Source organism: Aedes albopictus, chromosome 3 (genome assembly GCF_035046485.1).
Source record: "Aedes albopictus strain Foshan chromosome 3, AalbF5, whole genome shotgun sequence".
Taxonomy (NCBI): Eukaryota; Metazoa; Arthropoda; class Insecta; order Diptera; family Culicidae; genus Aedes; species Aedes albopictus.
Window position 1 is genome coordinate 171,946,140 of NC_085138.1, and position 26,944 is coordinate 171,973,083.

Consider the following 26,944-nt stretch of genomic DNA (forward strand, 5'->3'; position numbering starts at 1 on the left):
CCACACACCGTTCTCCTGCACACCGCCGAAGATCGTTCTTAGTACGCGTCGCTCGAAAACTCCGAGTGCTTCGCTTGTAGGTCCTCCTCGAGCATGTCCATGTCTCGTGCCCGTAGAGGATCACCGGTCTTATTAGGGTTTTGTATATGGTGCATTTGGTGCGTAGGTGAATCTTTTTCGACCTCAGTTTCTTCTGGAGCCCGTAGTAGGCCCGACTTCCGCTGATGATGCGCCTTCGTATTTCTCGGCTCACGTTGTTGTCAGCCGTCAGTAAGGATCCGAGGTAGACGAATTCCTCCACCAACTCGAAAGTATCCCCGTCTATCGTAACATTACTACCCAGACAGATCCGGTCGTGTTCGGTTCCGCCTACCAGCATGTACTTTGTTTTTGAGGCATTCACCACCAGTCCGACCTTTGCTGCTTCGCGTTTCAGGCGGGTGTACAGTTCTGCCACCGTTCCAAATGTTCTAGCGATAATGTCCATGTCGTCCGCAAAGCACACAAATTGACCGGATTTTGTGAAAATCGTTCCCCGGCTGTTGAGCCCGGCTCGTCGCATCACACCTTCCAGCGCGATGTTGAAGAGTAGACATGAGAGTCCGTCACCTTGTCGCAGTCCCCGGCGAGATACGAATGAACTGGATAGTTCACCCGAAACCCTTACGCAGTTTTGCACACCGTCCATCGTTGCTTTAATCAGTCTAGTCAGCTTCCCAGGAAAGCCGTTTTCGTCCATGATTCTCCATAGCTCTGCGCGGTCGATACTGTCGTATGCCGCTTTGAAGTCGATGAACAGGTGGTGCGTTGGGACCTGGTATTCACGGCATTTCTGGAGGATTTGCCGTACGGTAAAGATCTGGTCCGTTGTCGACCGGCCGTCGATGAAGCCGGCTTGATAACTTCCCACGAACTCATTTGTTTTAGGTGACAGACGACGGAAGATGATCTGGGATAGCACTTTGTAGGCAGCATTCAAAATAGTGATCGCCCTGAAGTTCTCACATTCCAAATGGTCGCCTTTCTTGTGAATGGGGCAGATTACCCCTTCCTTCCACTCCTCCGGTAGCTGTTCGGTTTCCCAGATCCTGACTATTAGCCGATGCAGACAGGTGGCCAACTTTTCTGGACCCATCTTGATGAGTTCAGCTGCGATACCATCCTTATCAGCTGCTTTGTAGGTTTTGAGCTGGTGAATGGCATCCTTAACTTCCCTCAGCGTGGGAGTTGGTTCATTTCCGTCCTCCGCTGCACTGGCGTCGTCGTTCCTTCCGTTGCCGTGGGCTACCGTGCCTACGTTCTCCACGCCGTTCAGGTGCTGATCGAAGTGCTGCTTCCACCTTTCGATCACCTCACGTCCGTCCGTCAAGAGGCCTCCGTCTTTATACCTGCAGATATCGGCTCGCGGCACGAAGCCGTTGCGTGATGCGTTGAGCTTCTGATAAAACTTCCGTGTTTCTTGGGAACGGCACAGCAGTTCCATTTCTTCACACTCCGCTTCTTCCAGGCGGCGCTTTTTCTCCCGAAAGAGGCGGGTCTGTTGTTTCCGCTTCTGTTTGTAACGTTCCACGTTCTGTCGAGTCCCTTGCTGCAGCATTACCACCCTCGCTGCGTTCTTCTCCTCCAAAACCGTTCTGCACTCTTCGTCGAACCATTCGTTCCGTCGATTCCGTTCCACGTACCCGACGGTGCTCTCGGCTGCGTCATTGATGGCTGCTTTCACTGTACTCCAGCAGTCCTCTAGAGGGGCCTCATCGAGCTCGCCCTCGTCTGGCAACGCGGCTTCGAGATTCTGCGCGTATGCTGAGGCGACATCCGGTTGCTTCAGTCGCTCTAGGTTGTACCGTGGCGGTCGCCGGTACCGTACATTGTTGATGACGGAGAGTTTTGGGCGCAGTTTGACCATCACCAGATAGTGGTCGGAGTCGATGTTGGCGCCACGATAGGTCCTCACGTCGATAATGTCGGAGAAGTGCCGTCCGTCAATCAGAACGTGGTCGATTTGAGATCCGTCTGCTGTGGTGATCTCCAGGTGTAACGATAAGGGAGGCTGTGTTGGAAAAAGGTGCTACGTATGGCCATATTTTTGGAGGCGGGAAATCAATAAGTCGTAGGCCGTTTTCGTTCGTTTGCTGGTGGGCGCTGAACTTACCAATCGTCGGTCTGAATTCCTCCTCCTGGCCTACCTGAGCGTTCAAATCTCCTATGATGATCTTGACGTCGTGGCTTGGGCAGCGGTCGTACTCGCGTTCGAGCTGCGCGTAAAATGCGTCCTTGTCATCATCAGTGCTTCCGGTGTGTGGGCTGTGCACGTTTATTATGCTGAAGTTGAAGAATCGGCCCTTGATCCTCAACTTGCACATTCTTTCGTCGATCGGCCACCAACCGATCACGCGCCTCTGCATATCACCCATCACGATGAAAGCTGTTCCCAGCTCGCGTGTGTTGCCGCAGCTCTGGTAGATGGTATGATTACCTCTAAACGTTCGCACCATGGATCCTGTCCAACACACCTCCTGCAGCGCTACGATGCCGAACCCGCGGTCCTTCAGTAGATCGGCGAGTATGCGGGTGCTCCCAATGAAGTTGAGAGATCGGCAGTTCCACGTACCGAGTTTTCAATCGCTGGGGTCGTTGCCGTTGGTCTCGGTTCGTATTATTCTGTTGCTGATTTTCCGTTACAATGGTTTTTTACGGCTGGCTCGTAGGGCCTGACACCAACCCCCTACTTTCCGGAGGGCCATAGTGCACAGTTGAGCTTAGAGTCCTTCCCTGGCACTCGGACGTAGATCAGCCGCTCCTAACATGGGGATCAGACGCTGTTGTGAGCCGCTCCTCCTGGAGAACAGACGCTCAGGTTTGCCGAAGCAAACCCCCCCTTCCCTGTCAGCCTACGACCAAAGGTCCCACCGGGGTTGGTTACCCGATCTTCCCTAAGGTTGCTCATAGTTACCGGCCGGTACCGCGTGGAGGTAGGGATAGGAGTTGCTGGGCAGAGGCTAGTGGACAAGGATGGCAGAAAATCACTTCAAGCGATAAATGATACAGGATACGAATAATCCATGATAGCCTTGTTTTTGCAGTAGCATGATGCCGACGCCTCACACCGTGCTCGTATCACAGAACAATTAAAGCATCTGATGCACGCTTTATCGCGTGATGACCCGTTATCGGATCATGTTACAAGTGGTCGGGGTTCTGCTAAACCGAACTAAAGACCATTTTTTGAAAAATTGAGTTTTCTTAACCATTGGGTGCAGAAAATGATGATCTTCCTTCCATGTAAAAATCGAGTAATTCTGACAGCTCTTCGTGGAGTTAATTCAAAATTTCTGTTTGGCGGAACTTACAAAACATCATTTTGCATCCAACCAGAGTGAACTGTAAACCATTCGATAAGCGGCGTCGGTGGTGTAGTGGTAAGCGTGGTTGCCTCTCACCCCAGTCGGTCTAGGTTCAATCCTAGTCGACGCCGTCGGTATTTCTGAGACAAAAATATCTGATCACGCCTTCCCTCGGATAGGAAGTAAAGCCGTAGGTCCCGGCCCATGTGTTGATGGGTTCGATATGTAGGGTGTCAGGTGTGTGTGGATGTCTCCCTGACCGTCCGTGTTTAGGCTTAGTACCAGAAATAGGCGGACGTTAAACTAGAGCTGATGCCGAACGGTGTCGGCTCGCCAGAAATAAGAAGAAGAAACCATTCGATAGAATCAGCGAAATATTTTAGTTTTGGTCCAGATGATGAACATTTCAAGTTCTCCTCATCGCCGTCAGATTTCTAACTTCTAACCGACTCACAGTTACAATCTGTGAGAGAAATGAACACGCAGAAATATGGGTGTTGGAGGAACCAATTATGTTTCGATGGCGCTGATTGCCATTTTTCCAAATCACACTCAGCCAGACCGAACCAAGTCCACAGCATTTTTGAATCAATTTATTCTCAACAATACAAAAACCAACTGGTTTTTAATACCAGCGTTATGTCGATACACCTCATACTGATAATTTAACACAGGAGCCGTCATTGAACAACAAGCCTAATTAGAATAATAAAGCTTGAAAAAACTCAAATACTTGGTTCGCTTTGGCTGATCGAAAAATGGCATTTTCACGAAAACCATCCTTGAGAAGAATATTTAGAACTTGATTCACACTTAACGACTGACCTTCAGCAAGGTAATATGACCTAGAGGTAACGCGCTTGGTTATCACTCAGAAGATCCAAGTTCGAATCTCTTTCATAATTTGAAAACACTTTTGTACTTAGTGCACTTTGGCAGAACATTTTCATGGTTTTCATCGACCAGCATAAATTTAAAGTACACAAATTGCTCCACATTCACATCTCAGGACCTCAGGGTATGCAAGGACATCGTTTGACATAATCACTCTTGCTCTGTGCCTCCACATGCACCGCTTAAGAAGAAAATGCATGGGTGGGAAGGGCTGAGCTGCGAGGGCTTCCGCCGTTCATAATTCAAACTATTTTGAGTACTTCGTGCTACCATACTATACGCGTCCTCTTTGATTCATGTAAAGGATTGTGAGTGATATCGATTTCGACTTGATAGACGATGAAAAATCGAGATTTTGTTCACTATTCAACTGGTTTTATCTGAAACAAAAAAAAACATTCAGCCAAACTGAACTATAAACCATTATCTAATGTTTTTGATCAGCCAGAGTGAACTGAGTGCAAAGTACCAAGAAATACAATGTAATTTTATCAATGGTTCCAAAAAATTTGCATGTATTTTTCATTTCTGATGATTAATGGAGGCTTGTATGTTACATGTGTGCGGAAAAGTTTCAAATAATCTCCGCTATTGTTTATTTGTGAGTGTTTGAACTTTGAGCCTAATTATCTCGAAATTATCTTTTTGGCGCTTAGTTCGGTTTAGCAGAACCCCGGCCAAGTCATGATAAATTTTATTCATCACATTGTTTGCCACTTATGCACCCGTAAACCGCATTCATGATTCGAAATGATAACGTTCATAAGCATATCTGAAAGTTAAATCACCAAGAATGCTCAAAAAGTGAATGAAATCACTAATTTATCATTTCAACTTCATGATAACGATCGCATCGCGCCCGCACATGCCGAGCGAATCATTCTTCTCGGACCGAAGTTTGTTATGATGCTTGACGACAAAATGTTATCGTTGTTGCTATGATCGCGCGATGCCGTTCGACCGCAACACATTCGAAATCTGATCATGATCACTAGATTTCCATCCTTGCTAGTGGATCACAATGGGATCTGAATTGCGCAGCATACCCAGCCTTTACCGTGCCGTGAACAAATTCCAATCAGAATTGAACAATTCTGATTGGAAACGACCCCGCTCTAGTGTCAACATTCTCGGACCGCGATGAATTTTGTTCATCGGTGCACTCGTCTATGGTGCAGTCATTACCTAGGATAGGATGTGACACCTGCAACTTCTCTGTCTAATTTCACAGCTTGCTGTCTTGTTTTTCCGCGTTGCTAAGATTACACTAGTTTACAGCATTTTTGAACTCGGTAAGCTGATGATCGTTTTTGGTGTAGAATCATGCCCTGAGTTCAAAAACGCGAAGGAAAAAAATTACAGTAGAGCGGAAATTTTTTCAACTTTTCATACAAGGTTGATGATTTGAAATGGATTTTTGTTCTATTTTTAAGCAACGTCGCTCACTTCACACATCTCATTCTCCGTAACCAATGCACCGATGGAGCTGAATTTTTTAATGTAACTCGCCTACATATGATTTGTCAAATAAACGTTGAGAAAGAATTTTTAAATTGTTTTTTTCTTATTGGAAAAAATACATTTCTTCATATATTTTTGGAAAATTCGCTAAAATTTAAGAAGATCGTCCCAAAAACTCGTCAATATCTTGAATTTCGTCAATCTGACGCAAAACCTTTATTAAGATGATCGAATGGTATTATATTCTGCTTTTAATTTATGGAAAAAATATTTAAAATTGGTTGAACAAAACGCAAGATTTTTGAATTTTAATAAATTCCATACTTTAAAAATTTGTAAAACTCGATATTGAGGTAAAACTCAAAAACTGCTCTACTTCAAATTTTTTGAAGCACGGTTTCGAAATCAGCGCTAAATTATGCTTCAAAAATTTTGGTCGTTGACAGAAGTTCACGACTTTCGTTTTATTTTGTAAACTAGTGTTATTGGTCCCCAAATTGGTCTATTTTGGGCTGACTAGTTGAATTTTTCTGCGTTCACTTTCAAGTATCTCACTGCGGAGCTCTAAATGAATGTCTAAAGCATTCAGTTCAGAAGAAATTCATTCAATTGAATGAGATTTTTTCAACCCTGCATATGACACATCCGGCCCCAATCCCAAAGTGTTTAACAAAATATTATTTGAAGCGCACGGACATCATACATATTAACTACCAAGCACCTCCTTATCAGCTAGGGCCGTGCATTGAAGAGCTCGATGAAGCCCTGAGGTGTTTTATTCACCCGTCTGCTATGACGTCATTCATAGGAATCCAACATCTAAAACTGCAGAATGTTTACATTTGTTTCAACTACGAAGCGCTACTTTCGAAAATATCTCATTCCATAAAAGCATATTTTGCAAATCATAAACCAAATGCACTTTTATGAAGGAAAACACTTCTCATAGCTATGAAATGCATCATTCTATAGTAAAATAACTGGAAATGTGCTGTACAATGATGTTTCAGTCATTTTGCATTAAAATAGGCAAAAATAAAAACAAATCCCATTTTTCAACATAAGCTCTGTTCAAATGTTGGGCCTCTCTTTGGATTCCATCTTGGATACACAACTTGCTACACAATCAAGAAGCCATCTTGGATACACGATATCTTGGATCCTGTCAGTTCAATAGGGGTAGTATAGGGCTGTCAGATACGTGGTTTTATTATAAGCCAAAGTGGAAAATGTCAGCAGGCGTTTTCCTCACACATTTTTACAGCGCCATCAACAGGAGTAAGATTCATTAATGTTTGAGCTCCAGAAAACTATTGAAATTTGTGCACTCGAGCACTTGAAACAGAAAACTTATGGTGCAATCTGCACAGTGGCTTAAAAATAAGTGCATCGTACCCATTTTGGGTCTAACTTTTTCAACTGTGTATCACGCACGGAATAGTATTTCAGTCACTATAATCCCCCGATTTCGATCTAGTTCCAGAAAATCCTTTACCAAGCAGCATCCCGCATCCATGACCTATCTTTTTCTTCCGGAAGAATTGATTTCTCGTCATTGAGCCCTGAGGGTAACATCACCGCATCCTTTCTCAGTTCCAAGAAGAGAAAAATCTCTTCCACATTGCATATTTATGCTCTTCCACAGCCGTTGGGTTCCGTTCACGCAACTTCACCTCCCATCTGATTGATGTTCACGGCTCGCCATTCATCGCGTTCATCCATGTTTGTATGAACCGGTTGTTCACCGCTACCCGTATCAATTTTCACGGTCGTGGGAAAAGCTCGTCACCCGCTGTGCTTCTGGTGTGTGTGTGAATGTTCCGGTTTGGACCGGCGCCCTACGACCCCCGTGGCTGCGATGGAAAATACATGCTGGCTGCCCGAAGACCGACTCGACGGAGCATTTCTGCAGTTCCAGCCAGCCCGTTGGAATGCGATTGATTAGTTTCGACTGTGAACTGATACCGGACGGACACGTGCGCGGCCCATCGTTCCGGATTAAGCTAAGGAGTCCCTAAGTTCTGTTGTGTGTTGCTCTCTACCAGTACTGAACTGTAGTGTGTGAGTCCTGAGGGGTGTGCAATTGCCTTTTCGGAGTGTTGTATCGGTCGATGGAGGACCATTAAGGTTAATTTTATGCACATTCCGGACTGTTCTGGTGACGGGTGGTGATTTCCGTGCTGAAAAGGTGTGTAATTTCGGTTCGAACGGGATTCTTCTGGGATATTGCTTCGGGTGCTCAGGTGGGGGGGGGGGGGACCTACGTGCTTGCTGGCCATTTCCTAGTGGTGCTAATGATTGAAACGGGGAAGGAGGGCAGTGAATCCGAAACAAATTTAGTGCTTCCAGCCACGAGCTGCCCCCTTGCTAGGTGAAAAGTGTGTTGTTAATTGTACATTGCATTACACGGCATCGCTCTGCAATGACTGGGTAGTTCCCCGAGGGAGGAGTAAGCTGCACTGTGCCACTGGCTGGCTGGCTGAAGGTGTGGTGTGAAGTTGATACGACGACAGCAGCAAAGTGAACTACCGCTGCCAGTCAGTGTCTGCTTCAGCGTCGTGTTTCTTTCTGGAGAGAGTGGGTGGTTGTACGGTTGGTTGGATCGCATTGGAGTAATCCTTTACTGCTTTTGTTGGCATTTTTTTACCCCTGGTTGCTGTTGAAACCCAAAGCCGCTGCAGTAAACGTGAAATGATTTATTAATTGCATGAAACCGACGACGTCGAGGAGAAAATAAATCAAGCTGCGAAGTAGTGAAAAGCAAGAAGTCTACCAGCTAGCAGTGAGTGTGAATCAAGCAACGAGTCTCAGAGCAGTGATCATCTAGCTTCAAAGGAGGAAACATAAATATATGTTATTAGAGATGTTCCGAGTAGTGCAATATGCAAATTCAATGTCCTTCATTGCAAGGCGGATGAATTCATTTCTATGTTGAAGTCGTGAATGGAAGTAAACAATGTAGAAATATTGGTGTGAATGTGCCAGGATTAAATAGAACAGTTTCAAATTAACACTGCGGAAATTTTCATTGAATGACTCTGGACGATACAAAGGATTTTCTTAATGAATAAGGTAATTATCACAACGATTTTTTTTTATTCAATAAATGAAGTGATTCCATGTTTTTGTTCCATATAGAAGCAATTGTTCCCCTTTTCCACATTCCATAAGATGTTACCCAAACCTAGTTCACGTTCTTTGTTATTTTTTGTATTTCTCACAGGTCATTTGAATGCTTACAGTTCTTTCCTGAGTATGTTGACTTCTTGGCCTTGCAAAAGCTATTGCTAAATAAAGACTCTATGCGAATAGTTTGGAGAGCCGTGTAGTTTTACGCTAAAGAACAAATGTCAAGCTCAATATCTTTTAAAAATATATAAAAGCTAAGATTTCTATCTCAAGATCACGTAAAGTGAATCAAAAACGAATCAAAACGTCATGTCTTAAGCTTTCTGAATCAAATTATTATTGGAGTGTTTCCTCCCTACTATAGCTTTAGAATCATCTTCACTCAAATAAAGAAAGCTTTCAAAACGTTAGAGAATACCATTTTTGAACAGCTTTTTTGCAACTGAAATTCAACAGACACATTCCAGCGTAACGGTACACCACAAGGAACCCATTTTCGAGAACAAATCACGTCTGAAATCGAATACAATATTCGTGACCATATAATGATTAAACAGGATCTATAACATGCTTATTAGATGTATTTTCTGATGCAATATTTGTTTTGAGTGACTCTGGTTCAATTTTGCTTGATTATGTTACATTTCCCAACGGAAGACCATCGCAGAAATCTACACAGATCGAAAAAAGAGTGTAAAATTCTGTGACATATGATGCACATAATTGGAGCGTGGGATATCACAGAAGTTTACATGACATATCATGTAAAATTCATGAAATATCATGTAAACTTCCACTATATGTCATGTAATTCAGCATGACTCTGAGATTTTACATGACATGAAATTTACATGATATACCATGTAAACCATCATAACACTAAGTATACATTACCAAAATTAAGTTTACATGACGTGTAAATGTCATTATTTTTATCTGTGTACTTTTTTCCATTTTTCAAATTGAAATACGCTGAAATAGCTCAGTCATAAGATATAAACTAATAATGTCCACTAGACATTTCTTCTTTAGATTGACGTGAACAAGAATGCCGAAGTGAGTTTTAGTGAGAAACGTATGGTTTCGGAAATATTGTTGATTTAGTTTTGAGATCGCCGCGTTATGCTCGTGTGAAAACAGTAGTATTTTGCAAATGGTGTCCCGTTACGGCGAAAGACATTTAGTTGTAAAACAAATGCATTGCTAGGTAGAATGTTGGTGTCTTGGGCAAAGTTGGTCAGTCAGATGATAGCTATCCGACAGGAAACAAAAAGCAATTCAAACCAGCTTTGGCCCTACGGTGGCCATCGGAATAGACTTCAGGAAAACCTGTTTCGAGGAATATTAAATTATATCTCCAAAATCATAGGTATGCGATGTCTCTATCTTCACGGTTTTCCATATTCTACATAATAATGGTCAGAAGAAGCTCCTCGGTCATTAAAATATGTCCCGAACTAACCTTTTTTGTGGGTCATTCATCATTACACAAAAACTAGTAGGTAGTTCGACGATTCTATTTCCTAGGTTTTTAAACTATTAATTATAATCGTCGCTAGGATCACCTCAAATGTGGGTTCATTTAGGCTGGGAACTACTTATTCTGAGGACATTTCTCTGTAACTTTGTTGGGGGCTGTCCATAAGCTACTAGACCAAATTCTGGGTAATGTAGACGGCTTTAGGACAGAAGGTCGAAGGACAAATGGTCGAATGGACAAAATGTCGAATGGGACAAAAGGTCGAATGAACAAGAATTTCAGTAGACCAAGTTACCAGCTGGTGTGTCTCACTTATGAGAACAAAAAAAATGATGAGTCTTAGTTGTTACTTATTGTGCTGTTAAAGAAATCATATGTATTTCAGCCACTAACATTTTCATAGGATTTTTTTCCTTCTTTCGTTTTAGACTGTTCATTCAAGTTATGTTGATGTAGTATTTAACGGCAATTAAGTTTGAATTTATGTTTGGGAATTTTTTCTTCTTTAATTTATAGGCTGTTCTTTTAACCCGTAAACACCCAGGACGATCTACTTTTGGCAAAAAGGCAATTTCTTCTTTGTTTTTAAACATTTTACCCTGGATTTTTTTTATGGTCAAGGGGAATAGTTGTCCTATGAAAGGCTTGGTACCTCCCCCTTTGCACCCTTCCCCTTTTGCTGGTAGCCGAAAATACGTGGCTTTTTTTGTATTTTTTATAAATTCTTGGAGAAATTCTTAGCAGAAGTTTTGGAGGAATACCTGGGGAAATTTGCTGGAGGATTTTTTGGAAAAAATCCTGACGGGATTCTTGGAGGAATTCTGGGAAGAAGTCTCGGAGCAGTTCCTGGAGAATTACCTGAAAGAATTCTCGGAGGGATCCCTGGGGTTGAAAAAATCCTTGGATATATTCCTGGCGAAATACCTGAAGGGATTCTTGGCAGTAGGCTTAAAGGGACCCCTGGTGAAATTATTGGGAAAGACCCTGTAGAATTCTTCCAGGAATACTTGGAGGAATACCAGTGAAGATTATTTGAGGAATTCTTGGCGAAAATCTTGGAAGAATTCCAGAATAATTTGGATGACCTAGATCACCAAGTGAATGTTGCTAAGTTATCAGAATTGCACTTCGAGGCTCTAAGAGTAGTGAAGACTATATTTGGCGAACATTCGCTACAATGAAACATCATAAGATTTATAGATATTGCGACCCATACTTCAAAATACATTGGGTCTATTTGAATACCAGTAGACACCCAAATAGCAACACAGAGATACTCGCAATATTATGAGCAACATACACAATCGTGAAAGAATTATGCCGATAGAGTGAACAGAAACAAGAGTAGAGCCTGTAGAACTTGAAGGTCCTGATTCCAAACAGTTTGGAAAGCCTGGAATACCCCATGAATGTACCAAAAGCATTATAGTTGTGCACTGAGGCTCCATCAGCAGTATAGACTACATCCCACCAGAGCCGTAGCGTGGTCCCACGGCGCCCTTGGCAAGCATCCAGGTTGGCGCCCCACGACAATTAGACATTACACTAGTTTACAAAATAAAACAAAAGTCGTGAACTTCTGTAAAAGACCAAAATTTTTGAAGCATAATTTAGCACTGATTTCGAAACCGTGCTTCAAAAAATTTAAAGTAGAACAGTTTTTGAGTTTTAGCTCAATATCAAGTTTTACAACTTTTTAAAATATGGAATTTAATAAAATTCAAATATCTTGCGTTTTGTTCAACCAATTTTAAATCTTTGTCCATAAATTAAAAGCTGAATATAATACCATTCGATCATCTGAGTACAGGTTTTGCGTCAGATTGATGAAATTCAAGATATTGGCGAGTTTTAGGGACGATCTCCTTAAATTTTAGCAAAATTTCCAAAATTATATGAAGAAATGTATTTTTTTCAATAAGAAAAAAATAATTTAAAAATTCTTTCTCAACGTTTATTTGACATATCATATGTAGGCGAGTTACAGTAAAAAAGTCAGCTCAATCGGAGCATTGATTACGGAGAATGAGATGTGTGAAGTGAGCGACTTTGCTTAAAATAGAACAAAAATCGATTTCAAATCATCAACCTTGTATGGAGAGTCGAAAAAAAAATCCGCTCTACAGTATTTTTTTTCCTTCGCGTTTTCGAACTCAGGGCATGATTCTACGCCAAAAACAATCATCAGCTTGCCGAGTTCAAAAATGCTGTAAACTAGTGTTATTATTTGCTAAATTTGTTTATTCAAAGTTATGAGTACGTTTTCGCAGTTTTCAAAGAGTATAAGTACGAATACATTTTGCATTTCAAGAATCATACTTAGACCAGCACAATAGTTAAAAATGACATTTCAGACGCTCAACATGCATGATGCATACATTTCTTAAGGAAATCTTAGTTTTTTCGGATTTTTAAAAGTGAATTTTGTTTTTAAAAATACTGAATTGAATTTCAGGAGCTTTCAGAAATCCTCAAACGTTTTTACTATTTTTGGCTATAGCTTCAACTGGTTTTACCAGAATTTTCTAAAAACTTAACCAAGTTTCTTCTGAAGTTCAATCAAAATATTTCAATCAAAATTTTCAGAAATCATTAGACAAAAATGGAAATGATGTAATACCAGGAGAAATTCCTGAAGGAAGCTCTATATGAGTTTTTGTTGAAATCTCTGGAAGAATTTTTGCTGGATTCATTGAATGAAATTATGAAAGAGATTGTGGAGGAATTCCTGCATTTATCCGGAGGAATAAATGATTAAAAACTTAAAGAAATTCAAGTAAGCATTCTAAATGGAATTCATGGAATATTTTTTGCAGGAATTCATGGAGTAATTCGTAAAGAAATGCCTGATGAAATGCCCGTAATAGTTTATAGAGGACCATTAGAAGAGTTAAAAAAAACTTGGCAGAATTTTTGAAGGAATCTCTGAAAAAGTTTCTTAATGAATTTTTGGAGGAATTTCTGAAGGAATCTATGAATGGCTTTCAGAAGAAAGCTTTGGAAAAATTTTAGATGAATTGAATGGCAGATTTTCTAACGGAAAAGTTTTCTAACGAAAAGTTTGCTAGTGAAATTCTAGCAGAAATTTATGGATCAATCCCTGAGTGAGCATGGTACAGTTTCATAGAAGATTTTATTTCAAAAAGCCCTAGAAGAATTTCTGAAAGAATTCATTCTTAGAGGGACTTCTGAAGGAATCCCTGGAGTAATCTCCAATGGAATCTCTGCAGGATTTTTCATAGGAATCCATGGAGGAATTACTAAAGAAATCTATTGAAGGGTTACTTAGTAATCCTTATAGACAGTTTTTGCAGGAATCCATTGAAGGAAATTATTAAATATCTATATATAAATGTCGAGAGGAATCATTTGACTAATTTCTGAATAAATTCCTAGATAACTTCCTAAAAACCTCCCTGAAGGCATTTCTAAAGCGATTCTTCGAGAATTTTTAGTAAGAATCTCCAGAAGAATTCTATATTTGTTTTTTTTAAATAATTTTCAATATAAGATTTTGAGAGAATTTCTGGAGAAATTCTTTGAAATTTTTTTAAAGAAATCCCTTGAGGAATTTCTGTAATAGTTTTTGAAAGATTTTCGTAAAGAAGCCTCCCAAAAAATCGAAGAATTACCTGGTGAAATTTATGAAGAAATTCTCGAAATATTTCATTTGTTTGAAGGGAATGAACAGCATCGTCTGATATTTTTTATTTAAAATACTTGTAAACGTTGTAAACGCTCTAAAATATGTCAATAAAATAGTTTCCAGTAATATTCAGAGAAGAACTTTCACTAGACTTTTGAAAACTTATTGATTTTGCTGTGCTCGTTAAAAAACAACTAAAATAACTTCCCAAAATAAAAAAAAAAACAAGCTAAATTCCCAGGTAACATCATGATAAATAATATAGAAAACGAGTTTTTGAGAATAACGTAATGTAAAAAACACTCGATCAATCTTAGATATTAAGAAGTCTTGGTAACATACAAGAAAACAATAGCATCATAATAGACGTTTTCGGCGCCCCTTAGAGGCTGGCGCCCTTGGCGGGGGCCAACCTGGCCAACCCCACGCTACGGCTCTGCATCCCACGAATATTTTTTACAATTAAAGCATGATGCAGTATGAAGATATCGTAACCCAAACTTCAAAGTTTTCTGGAGGCTATTTGTAGTTCACGGAATGTCCAACTAACACAATATTAAATTGCTCATATCATTGCGAGGTCTAATGGGCATCAACGTGACTACATATCATGAACAGAGTGAACACAAATGATGGTAGATGTTGTAGATCTTGAGAAAATGAATTCCAGAGTAGTTTGGATGACCTAGATCACTCAATTCATGTACCATGAATATTCTAGAAGTGCTTTGAGGCTTTCTGAGTACCATAGACTATGTTCTGTGATGATTCATCGTGTATAAAATTTGATATGGGATGTTGGATTTGTGACACAAACTTCGGAGTACTTTGGAGGCCTTAGAATAGCTTTGGGATCAAAACTTCAACAGACTATAATGGGTAGTAATACATTGTACGTCAAGGATCAGGGTAAACTATTGATGATTAGCAAAAAGATGAAATATGAGTAAAAACATGTTGAATTTATAAAAAAAAAAATACAAAAAAGCCACGTATTCTCGGCTACCAGCAAAAGGGGGAGAGTGCAAAGGGGGAAGTTACCATGCATTTCTTAGCACAACTATTCCCCTTGACTATAAAAAAAATCCAGGGTAAAATGTTTAAAAACAAAGAAGAAATTGCCTTTCTGCCAGAAGTAGATCGTCTCGGGGTTTACGGGTTAAGTTTTGTTACTGAAATAGTTATTGACTCTTTATTTACTTATATTCCAGTCAGATATTTGTCTTCTTTTATTTAAGGTTTGAAGGATTCGTCATTGACATAATCGTCATCATTGAAAATACGAAAGCAGTTTTCTCATTCAAAACTGAAATTTCCGCAGTGAAAATGTGTTTACTGTACTTCATTCGCCACCCGCAATGCAGTGAACACCTTTTTATTGCTGTAATTTCAGTTTTGAACGAGTTTTCAATGATGACGATTGTGTCAATGACGAATCCTTCAACCTTTATAGCTGTTCTTCCTAGCTTTACTGCAGAAATATTTATTGACTATTTTTGCTTAGTGATCATCCTCTCTTGAAATGATAGGTAGTTCCTATGAAATGCACTGTATAAGTAAATAATTTCATTTTGTTTGCTCATATAATACCCAGAGATTTGTCCTTCCCTAATTCATAGACTTTTTGGCTTTATTGACGTTAGTAGAATGTTGGGGTCTATATGACCCAGCCCAGACAGGCACGCTAAACGTGCACAACGCCATCGTGGTGCGAAAAACCTAGCTGTAATGATTGGAGTTTCAAATGACAATATTTCAATCAATGATTCATCCTACTTCCTTGCTCTTTCAAGGAATATTGTTGTCCACATTTAACTTCAATGAATAACATTACTTTCTATCATTTATAGACATCCTATCTTTCCTATCCTATCTTTCAATAATGTTTTTTTCATGAAGTTGTTGAATAATTTTGGAATGACTGGTTCTATTATTTATAACGGAATTTTAGTTGTCGTTTTTCTGTCAAATTTTGATCACTTTTTCATGTCTTCAATTTTTTTTTGTCTATTTAACCTTTTGTCCTTCTACATGTATTTCGACCTTTTGTCATAGACTCATAGCCTCTTGAACGATACACGGCACACGACTTCCGTATAAAACTTGTCATGTTTTTTTTTTCAAAGCTGTGCCAGTGTTCTTTACGCATAAACTGTAAGTTTCTATCAGAGATTTTGTTCGTAGTATGAAAATCGGTCATCTGTCTAGTACTGTTTATCATATGAAATGAATATAATGACACAGCTTTGGAAAAAAACATGACAAGTTTTATACGGAAGTCGTGTGCCGTGTATCGTTCATAAACATCAATTTCAAAGATATCATTCTCAAGTTTTGTATTTTGGCAACTGAAATATTACGCGTACGTGAAAAACATTAATTTGTGTGGTTGTGGCCGCCTTTGAACCATTGCACAGTGGTCCACGAACCAGATTTACGAGGAAAGATGCATTCAACGCCTTCAAATGATATTTTCGACAAATATGGTCTTCTACAACAACATTTATTCCTTTGAATGCGGGCAAAGGATATTTTTTATGTTTGCCCCAACCCGTCATAACATCTTTTAAAAAACAAACTATGATTTTTCAAGAAAAAATCCTATAACTTTTGAACCAAAAGAGATAACGATCATCTCAGCGCACGAAACGACGCGTCTTCAAATGCTCTACAAGTGTTTCTTTGGCGACTTTGATGAAAAATCGAAACTGAAGAAGTTAACGCCAGAAAACCGGTTTTTCTTGAACCACCCTAAGCTTATTCAGAAAAATACCTCTAGATCGGTTAATTTTAAAGCTACATAAAAAGTGTCTTCGGCAAACTTGCTCAAAATTGATGGATCAACAACTTTCCCGAAGAATGTACACAGTTATTCTTGCAAATAAAAAAGTTTGCTTGCCAATTTATTTGAAAATATGGACCACCCTTATTTTCATGTATATTGAAAAGAGGGCCTTATTTTAAGGAACAACTTTGTAGAAGACCATATTTGTCGAAAAAATCATTTGAAGGCCCTGCATGCATCTTTCCTCGTAAATTTGATTCGTGGACCATTATGCATTGTGTAGCTACAAACCTACATTTGACAATGAATAACGTTACGGACCATTTGTCTCGATGATGAAAATCTATCCCACAGCTGAACTCCATATTCAACGTTTCATACGACAAAACGCGAGACTAGGAATGAAGGGCTAGAGAACGCTTATGTAAACCAATCCAGACCACAGTAGAAGTTTTCCTATGTATTGAATAGTATTTCTCAAATGTTTAGACCATTCTGAGATATTTTCGATTTTTGACATCATGAAAGTAATCCATTTCGAAATAATGCTTTTCCCCTTATCAGAGTTGACACGCTTGCCGGTAAACGTTAACGCACGTCTCTTGAACATTTGCTTCTGTTTTCACTTCGTGAGAGTGGTTTTCTGGCTAGCCCCGTGGCTACACCCACTCAAGATTGGCGTTCATGGCAGTTAGATTAATTAGATTAATTGCTTTCGACCTTGAAGATGTAACGTAAACAAAGCAGACCCAACAAAGGGAAACCAAGGCTATAGCCCTCAGCAATTAGCGGTTCAAAACAACAAACTCAACCCTCGGGCAATCGCGTCTTCGGTCACCCTCAGTGACACCACGCTCCCGCTGTGTGCCACAAGAGTGCATTTTTCATGGTGCGAGCACTCTGCACACGAAACTCTTGTTAAGCATAACATATCGTCGGTTTCCTGAAATGGGGGCACAACTCAAAAAATGTGAATTTTTAGAATAAGCGTTTGAAAATTGGTCGTGAAGCAGCTCCTACACGTTCACTTATTTAACTCATAATTCAACAAATATAAACGAATTTTCAATGTTATATCTTGGAAAGGGTCTGAAGGACTACCCACCTATTTCATGAGTTTTAGACAACTATTTTACAGCGACTATTGAAAAATTTGACTGAGTTGAGAAAATTGGTAAAAATGTCAAAATATAGCATTTCTCAACGAATTTTGGAACAAGTCTTTGTGAGGTGGAAGTTTACATAGTTTTTCATTCTTTGCCATCAAAATCTCAAACATGATAAATACATAATGAGTTGTAGGTACCTCTACTTCAGGAAACTGACGATTTTTCTTGCGTGGGGTGGACGGTACTGGATTTACACCACGAGTCTTGTATGGCGGCTTTTCCTCCTAGCCACGAAGTCCACTTTCCTCTGAAATGTAAGCACGGTCTTACTTTGACGAGACCCTAGAAAAAATATCTATCTTTCCAAAAACTGGACTAGCAAATACACTGAAGTTTTTTTACAAAGGTAATGGTACCGCGTAAAAAAACACCGCGTAAAAAGAACCGCGTTATTTCAAAAAACGTCGTAAAAAAGTAAAAAAAAAATCAAGTCACGTTTGATGTAATCCTGACTATTTTGCGCGTGTTTTTGAAAAACTCGGTTTTTTTACGACGGGTTTTGAAATAACACGGTTTTTTGAAATAACGTGTTTTTTTACGCGGTACCGCGTGCCCACCATCGTCTAGACTTGACTTGTGGCCAGGTCAAAACTCTGTCGACTTCTACGCCGCGCCAAGTCGCCATTAGCCTCTGGGCCTAGCTCTGCTGCGAAGTCCTGCTGTATTCCAATCTAACGCTTGCTTGCAAATTTCGTTCCCGCCGCTGCGTAGAGCATGGCCGACTTACCTCCACTTCTACTCTCGAATTCCTGTCGCTATCGGCTTTTGATGGCATTAACGATGGAGCTCCTCGTTGAAGATCCAATTGTTAAGCCACCATGCACGAATTACATACCGCAGACATCTATTGATGAAGACCTGCAGTCGTTGAATGTTCTCCACTGATACACACCAAGTTTCACTAGTGTACAGCAGCACAGATTTCACGTTTGAGTTAAAAATTCTGGTTTTGCTATGTTGACGAATCTGATTATTTTTCCATACATTTCTTAAACTCACAAAAGTAGCCTCTTTCTTCTTGATCCGTGCTCCTATGTCGATTTGACGCCAATTGACTACCAAGATATTGGAAGCTTCCAACATTCTCCACTGATTGCCCAGCTACCGTAAAGCTGGAACGGTTGACCGTGTTTACATCCAACGATTTGGTCTTGTTGACGTTGATGGTAAGACCTGCCGCTGAGGAGCGATTGGCAAGATCATCGAGCTTGCTCTACATATCAGAGCGCCATTGAGCTAGGAGAGCTACGTCATCAGCCAGTTCGAAGTCATTTGGGTGCTTCATGGTAATGGGCTGCCAAAGCAATCCACGATTTGGTTCACGGTCAGTCGCACCTACCAGGATTTCTTCGATTACGTTGACGAACAGTAGCTGTGATGGTGTACATCCTTGCCTCACTCCAGCAACGACTCGGATGGGATCGGGGACAAAACACGGTTGTGCAGTACTCTGCACGAAATTGCCCTGTACTGTGCTTCAATGAGGCCGATGATTTTCCCAGGGAGACCCTTGTGCCTGAGGGCTTCCCACATGTTTCCGTGATTGAGATGGTCGAAAGCTTTTTCGTAATCAATGAACACCAGGTAGAGTGACTCTTGGATCATCCGGCACGAATCCTGCTTGCGAAACTTTGCAGAGGACTTTGAGAACGATACACAGTAACATGATGCCCCGCCAATTATCGCATACAGTCAGGCCACCCTTTTTTGTACCTTTACTAAGACGCCTTGCATGCAGTCGGCCGGTAATGTCGCCGTTTCCCCTATTTTGCTGAATAATTGATGCAGCAGGTGTGCGGATACTACGGAGTTTGCTTTGAGCATCTCGGCTAATATGCGATCGATCCCTGGGGCCCTGTTCGATTTCATGCTACGGATGGCTGTTTCTTTCTTCTGTACTGATGTAGCTTTGGTGTTATTACGGGTAATGCGTCGAACCCTTGGCGGATCATGCTGAGGTGTTGATGGCGTGACCGACTCTTGAAAAAGGTTTCCAAAGCTCTCGAACCAGCGTTTCAACTGGTCAGCCAGGTCGGTCAGTAACTGTCCAGACGTGTCTTTCACGGGCATCGTAGCATTCATCTTGGTCCCACTAAGGCGACATGAAATATCGTAGAGGAGACGAATGTCGCCGGTGCTTGCGGCATTCTCGCCGTCGTCGTCTAGGGAGTTCACCCACGCTCTTTTGTCCCATCTACACTTCCTTCTCGAAAGCCAAATAGCGCTTTGGCGTTCCTTCGCTCCTCTATCTTTCTCCAGGTATCATCAGTGAGCCACTGCTTTCTCCGGGTGCGTAGCTTACCCAAATTATTCTCGCCGGTGACGATAAAGACGTTCTTGATGGAGCTCCATTGATCTTCTACGCTTCCACCAGCTGGAATATCCGCAGCACGGTTCTCTAGTTCCTTGACGAAGGACCTTTTCACCGCGGCGTCTTCCAGTCGGCGTGTGTTGAACCGGCGCGGCGCCCGATTTTCTCCTCCTGTCGATGGATCCTGGCAATGCGCAGTCGGATCTCGCCGATTAGGAGATGATGGTCGGATGCATTGTCGGCGCTACGTTTGTTCCGCACATCAAGAAGGCTCCGTCTCCATTTTAGGATGATGCAGATGTGGTCGATTTGATTTTCCGTGACGCCATCACGGGAAACCCATGTAACTTTGTGTACTGATCGATGAGGAAAGAGCGACACCCCAATCACCATGTCATTGTTGCCACAAAACTCAGCAAACAGCTCTCCATTTTCGCTCATTTCTCCGAGACCATGGCGTCCCATGACGTGCTTATAGTCCGAGTTGCTGGAGCCAACCTTCACGTTGAAATCACCCATGAGGATCTTGATATAACCTTTTGGAATCTTATTCACGACAGCGTTCAGTTGGCTGTTAAAATTCCCTTTGCCTTGCATTTCGGTTGCATTTGTTGGTGCGTCACAATGGATCATGATAAGGTTTCGAACATGGGTTCTGAATCTGGCCAAAATTATCCTCTCATTAACAGGCTCCCACTTTATGAGCTTGAGTGCTTAGCAAGAAAGCAACTCCCCGGTGACGAGGAGCGTGTTCACCTCGTAGGCCAGAGTAAAGCAGAATGTGAATCTATGTGTTCTTAAAAGATCGGCCAACGGGCTTCTTTCAGTCCCAGGATCTCAAGCGACATACGACATGCCTCGCCCTAACCTCATTGGCATGTTTTGCCAGTTCACCCTGCTGGGCTAGGGTTAATATCGTCGGTTTCCTGCAATAGGGGCAAAACTCAAAATTTGTCATTTTTGATATTTTGATGGCAAATGATGAAAAACTATGTAAATTTTCATCTCACAAAGACCCGTTCCAAAATTCGTTAAGAAACGTGAGATTTTTGCATTTTCACCAATTTTCCGCAATAAAGGCACAACTCAAAATCAGTCAACTTGTTCAATAGTCGATGAAAAATAGTAATCCAAAATTCATGAAACAGATAGTCCTTCAGTCCCTCTCTATGATACAACAATCAAAATTCGTTTAATTTTTGTAGTATCCGGAACAACTTTCGTTAAAATTCTAAATTCAACCCGCGTCTACTTTACTTTTTTTTCTCCGAAATTTAACACGCGTCTATCCGTCCTGAAAATCGTCTACAGAATGACAAGCTACAGCTCGTTCGTGTCTTGCTGCGCTGGCCCATCTATCTGTCTCCCTCTAACACTCTTGATTGCTTTTTCCATTTCAATCTCTCTCCCTCATTCATCTCCAGCGTGCTTACCGCCTGATTCATGCTTCTTTCGAACACGCACACGCATGCAGAGCGCTATCACTGAAACGCTGTCTTTCATCGCATTCTCTTTTCTGCAGGGCACACACAAGTGGTTTACACTGACCGTAATTAACACCCCGTTCTGATTTGATGTGGTTGTACATAGAAGATTAATAATTTTACAACGCAGCATTTTAATTAATTTATTATTATCACCATATACACTACAATTTTGTCGAATAATGTGAGAAATAAGTGAACTTTTAGGAGGTGCTTCAAGATTGCCAATTTTCAAGCGCTCATTCTGAAAATTCACAGGACTATTGCAGGAAACCGACGCGACGATATATTCTAAGCTCCATTTCTTGTCCGTTGTTTCGCGCTAAAAGTCGTTGTCTCTGAATCAGTGTGTAATCTTTCATTTTCTGTTTCTTTTATTGGGTTTCGCGAACAATACGTTGTTGACCTAAGGTCCTCTATCAAACGTGGTGAGGTATTTCAAACTCCGGATGCCAGAACAGACACTGTTTGAGCCGCACCTCCTTGGTGAACAGATGCTTGGGACGTACCTCTTCAAGTCAGAAGGACAGCTGTGCTTAGGCTGCGCTACTGGCTATTTGCACACACCTCTTAGCTTACAATCGTTGTTATCGCTTGACCCGAAGAAGCATGAGGTAGGAACTTATAAGGACCTGAGCTATGTTGGACGCTCTCCTTATTGACTCACTGTTTTGCAGCACTGTTTGCATAATAAGGGCAATAGAAATCGTTCAGCAAAAGAAATTTTGAATTCGTTATAGAATACTTGGCATATTTCACATCACTTTTCCTATTACAAGGAAGCCAAATTTCAAAAAAAATGCACATTTTCACGCTTTCATTCCCTCATCCTCGCTGAATGAAGACGACGACGTTGATCATTACCATTAAACATTCTTTTGATGCCAGTGGCAAAGCCTGACGGGAAGAATGACGTCATGATGGAGGGGTTCTTTTTTCCCATCTGTAGAGCCGTCTGCTGCCATGCCATGATGGTGGGAAATCTCACCATAGGTAACGCCATGAGGAAATTCATCTTTTGTCTAGCTTCCCGACATCGGCACATAAATTATGTATGTAAAGCACACGACGGGTTTTACCACCCATTCACGATCCGCCAGCCGGCTTACGGGGTTCATTGTTTGGAAGGGAAATGAGTTTGCCTATATTTAGATGGCTTTCGACGACGGTTCAAGATGGGGCCTGAGCTGCATTTGCATAACTATGAGCGAACTAATGCGGATCAACGGATTGATATCAGCGGTATTAGCTGGGGAGCTAAAAACGGTTTTCCTAGAACGAGGATTCGTTTTCCAACGCGTGAAGAACATGCTGGCTTTAAGCTTAATTCAAAGGATAGATCACAGCTCATGTCATCTGTACAATATGTGGGTGTGAGAGGTTGTTGAAAAATCCGATTATAGAGGCATTATAAACAATTCAACATGTGCCGCTTCGAGTTTTGTATGATGTGATGAGATTCAGTATTACTTGAAATATTGTTGTGAAGGAGGCGCACGGTACTTTACACACCATCCTCATGTATATGGAACAGCAAAAACTCTGTAGTGTACCGTAAACCGGAGTCAAATTGATCAATGGGGTGAAAATGATCATTCGGGTACTATATTGTAATTCCATACTAGGAACTCTTAAGCATCGTAATGGTCATAAACTTTTTACGTCATCTGGTTCGTAGATGTCTAGAGACGAGTGTATACTTTTAATGTTTTAGAAAAAAGTTAGTTTTCCCTTATTTTTTTTAGGAATTTGCAATGTATATCTCAATTAGCTGAAATCATTGCTACTAAACAATCGATTGCTAATAGGACTTTCCGTAAATTCTCTGTTTTAACATTTTTGTGGTGCCTTGGTTGGGAAGTTATGTAGCTAATCAGAACATGAAATAGTTAAAAATAAGTTCTTTTTATGATGAAATAGTCATTTGTAGTGACAGAAGTCACTTATTTCAAATGAAATTGCCTACCTTTGGGCGTTTGAGGGGAAATTTCAAAATTTAGTTTTGCATTTAAAGTATTAAATTCACTAGTAGTAAGATTTTCAACGCGTTATTGGGTTTTAGAAGAGCAAAATTAAGCGGAAAATGATATTTTCCTTTCCAACCGATGCATGCTTAGTTGTATACTGATCAATCTCGCCCCAAAGCGGCATTTCCATTTTTTTGATTTTTGGAGTTATTTAACTTAAAGTTTAAAGTTGTTGAATAAAATTCTGTGGTTCCATGGAGATCCACTGGGTACTGGTTTTATAGAAATTTTTTTTGGCAATATTTGAATTGACACTGATGTTATCCGCAAAAGTTGTTTTAAAGTGATCAATTTGACCCTGGAGTACGGTACTCTTTGGCTTCTTCCACTGATCATTGTAAGGTGACAACATTCGTGTGATAACGTCCATGTCGTTCCCAAAGGACATAAATAGGCCGGATTTCGTGAAAATCGTACTTCAGCTGTTGAGCCAGGCTCGTGGCATTACACCTTCCAGAGCGATATTGACAAGTAGGCATGATAGTTCGTGATCCGAATCTTTTTTTTCTGTACTACGAACAGTTTTGAGATCTCTTGTGACTTGACTCGTATTCTTAGTATCTTGTGCATGTCGTTACTCCCTTGTTATTGAGAGGCAAAGAAGCATCGACTTCTGTATATTTATTGTTTTGTTAAATACCTCAGACATTCATGAAATCGAGTGCGATGGAAAGGTCCTGTTTTGATAGAGAATTCTATCCCAGTGAAAATGCGCCCTAATCAAACTCTTTATTTCTGAGAAAAACAAAACGGTGGTACTGTGCTGATGTTTATCGCTATAAGATTTCACGTGAGCCCAGGGCCGGATCTAAGGAGGAGCCGGGAGGCCAGGGCCCCGGGCCCCCACAAAAACCGTTTCTGATTGCTAAACATAAACTTTATTTTTCATTTTGCTCTGTTCAAAAAGAAAGAAAAAAAAATTTGATCATTTGCATTTGTACCTCCTAGAGGCCTCCACATGCGTTCCCACACCGGGCCCCCACAATCATTAATACGGGCCTGCGTGAGTCCTTCAATTATCAGAACTCAACAGTCTTAACAGATTAGTATGCAATTCGACACGTAAAGCATGTTTGTTTTTCTAACATAAGTTTAGTCTCGGGTAGGCAAAGTACGAGTCTTTGACTATCAGCAATACAGAATGAATGTAAGTAACAAGGACTTTGTACCATGGATCCTTATTACCAAAACTTATTACCCTAACTTGATAAATCAGATGTCACTAGGGTTCGGTTTGGTATAGATCTTTCACCTTAACGCAACCAAAAAGGTTATCTAACACGCTACAGGCTCCGTTAAAGATCGAACATCTTTTAAATCTCGTCAACCATTCATCCCTCAGCACGGGTTGCCTGATACTCTGGATTGGGATACACGAACGTGTCGTGGTCCACTTTTCTAAACAAATTGAAAAAATCGATTTTGATCAGTTTTCGAGTAAAAAAGAAAATAACATAATTTAACATTAGGGTAGTAAAAAATATAAAAATAAAAGGTGATTCCAGGAAAATTTAGGAGGAGCCTTAAAGCAACTGCAGGAGGAATCCCTGGCAAAACTTCAGAAGGGATATCTGAAAGAACTAATGATGGAATCCCTGAAGGAACTCCTGGACTATTTGAGCATGAGCATGAGCATGATTGATCGCCCGCGGTTGCCCCTCTGTTATTGCAAGGACAAGTGCATTTACATAAAGAACCAACAGGTGATGCTTTGGACTAGCTTTCTCCTCATTGTGTGGAATGCTGGAAGCCCAATACTTTTCATTAAGCAATACCAGCGCCGGCCGCGTCCAAATGCAGGTCAATTGGGTTCTTTAGGGGTATCGGGATTATTTCATAATCGGATTCTGCGCCCAAAAATTAGTCGAAATCCAAAATTTCATAATTTTTGGAGTCAGGGAACTATTTTTAAAATGCATTTAAAGTTTGTATGGGGAAATTTTTTTGTTCGGGTCGAGCTGTTATTTTATCGATTGAACTGTCATTCTATCCACGAAAATAAAAACTGTTTTGTTTATTTAACCATCAAAACAAAGGTATTGGAATCCAATAAAATCACGTTATACTCAGAAAAATGAGCTCTTTCGATTAGACTACAGAAAATATCAATATTTCATTCACTAAACAACCCAATTGAGAATAGGGAAGAAAGTGATGACGTGAATCTCGCTTAGGCGAATAACCGAGGAATTCTCTGCGTTACTACGAGAAATCACTAGGAGTTTGGATATGGGAAGTGAAGATGTATTAGGGATTTTGTCTTGGTAAACAAATTGCTACAATCAACGGACCGATTCTTGTTTTGTTTTACGACGAACGATGTACACGCGAAAAATTCCCATTGAAAGTGTTTAAAGGGTCGAGTACTTTTCAACGCGAAAACTAGCTCAAAAGAAAATCCTATCGCGCGTCTCCACTCCGTTAGGAAGCAGAAAATTCTTTAGTACATTTCACACAGAAATGAACTGAACGCAAACTGAACGCGACGTTTTGCCTAGCTTAAACTGTCTTTGGAATGCTTGTTAGTGATGGTATTTTTTACACATGACGCAGTTTGACAGGTGACATCTCTTCAATAAAAACTGTTTTTTCTCTCACACCCGCAACATTACGAATCTATGCTTAAAAAAAAAAACGCGGATAACGTGGTCTACTTGTCACTGAATGTGTTAAAAATGTAAAATGTAAAAAGTTCGAGAAAAAATGGAAACGAAAGTCTACTGTACGATACAGGCTTGGATATAGGCCAAAAGTAATTCTAAAAGTACATCTATTTTTTTTAATGTAGTTGGAAAGTTGTAATTTTGAAGTTAATGATTGTTCAATGAAACCAGGTTCGCCCTCAAGCAGTAATATGTTATTGTTCTTAACTAACATAGACAGCTTTGCCACAGAAAAAGAAGTCGAATGTATGGTTCGACGATCAGTCGGAATCGAGATGGAAGAGGAAATTAACGTTATAAAATTGGTATCAAAGTGGAAAAATGTTAGCCTGTTAGATTATGCTTCGTTTAGGGTTGTACTTGACATAAGATGGAAGACAGTTGTATTGAATTCAGATACTTGGCCCACAGGAATCAAATTTAGAGAATTTGTGAGCACACGTAGCAAAACTTGGAGCCCAAAAGCTGTTGCTAGAAACTGATAAGCGTTTTAAAATTGTTATTCTATTTTGTTTGAGTATAGGAGACTGTTGAATTGAAGCAAACATATG

The 26,944-nt window shown here is 40.6% G+C and overlaps 1 protein-coding gene across 6 annotated transcripts in view; it reads left to right on the forward strand.

Moving 5' to 3' along the window:
* The first annotated feature begins 7,635 nt into the window (after window positions 1-7,635).
* Window positions 7,636-26,944, forward strand: part of LOC109406152 (hemicentin-1-like) — a 184,792-nt gene continuing 165,483 nt past the window's right edge. For 3 of the 6 annotated variants that reach the window (XM_062842171.1, XM_029862557.2, XM_062842170.1), the window contains exon 1: window positions 7,637-7,887. The gene's annotated coding sequence lies outside the window, so the exon portion shown is untranslated. Of the gene's footprint in view, window positions 7,888-8,050; window positions 8,772-26,944 lie in introns of those variants that run through there. The other 3 variants (XM_062842175.1, XM_062842173.1, XM_062842172.1) reach the window with 3 other exon arrangements.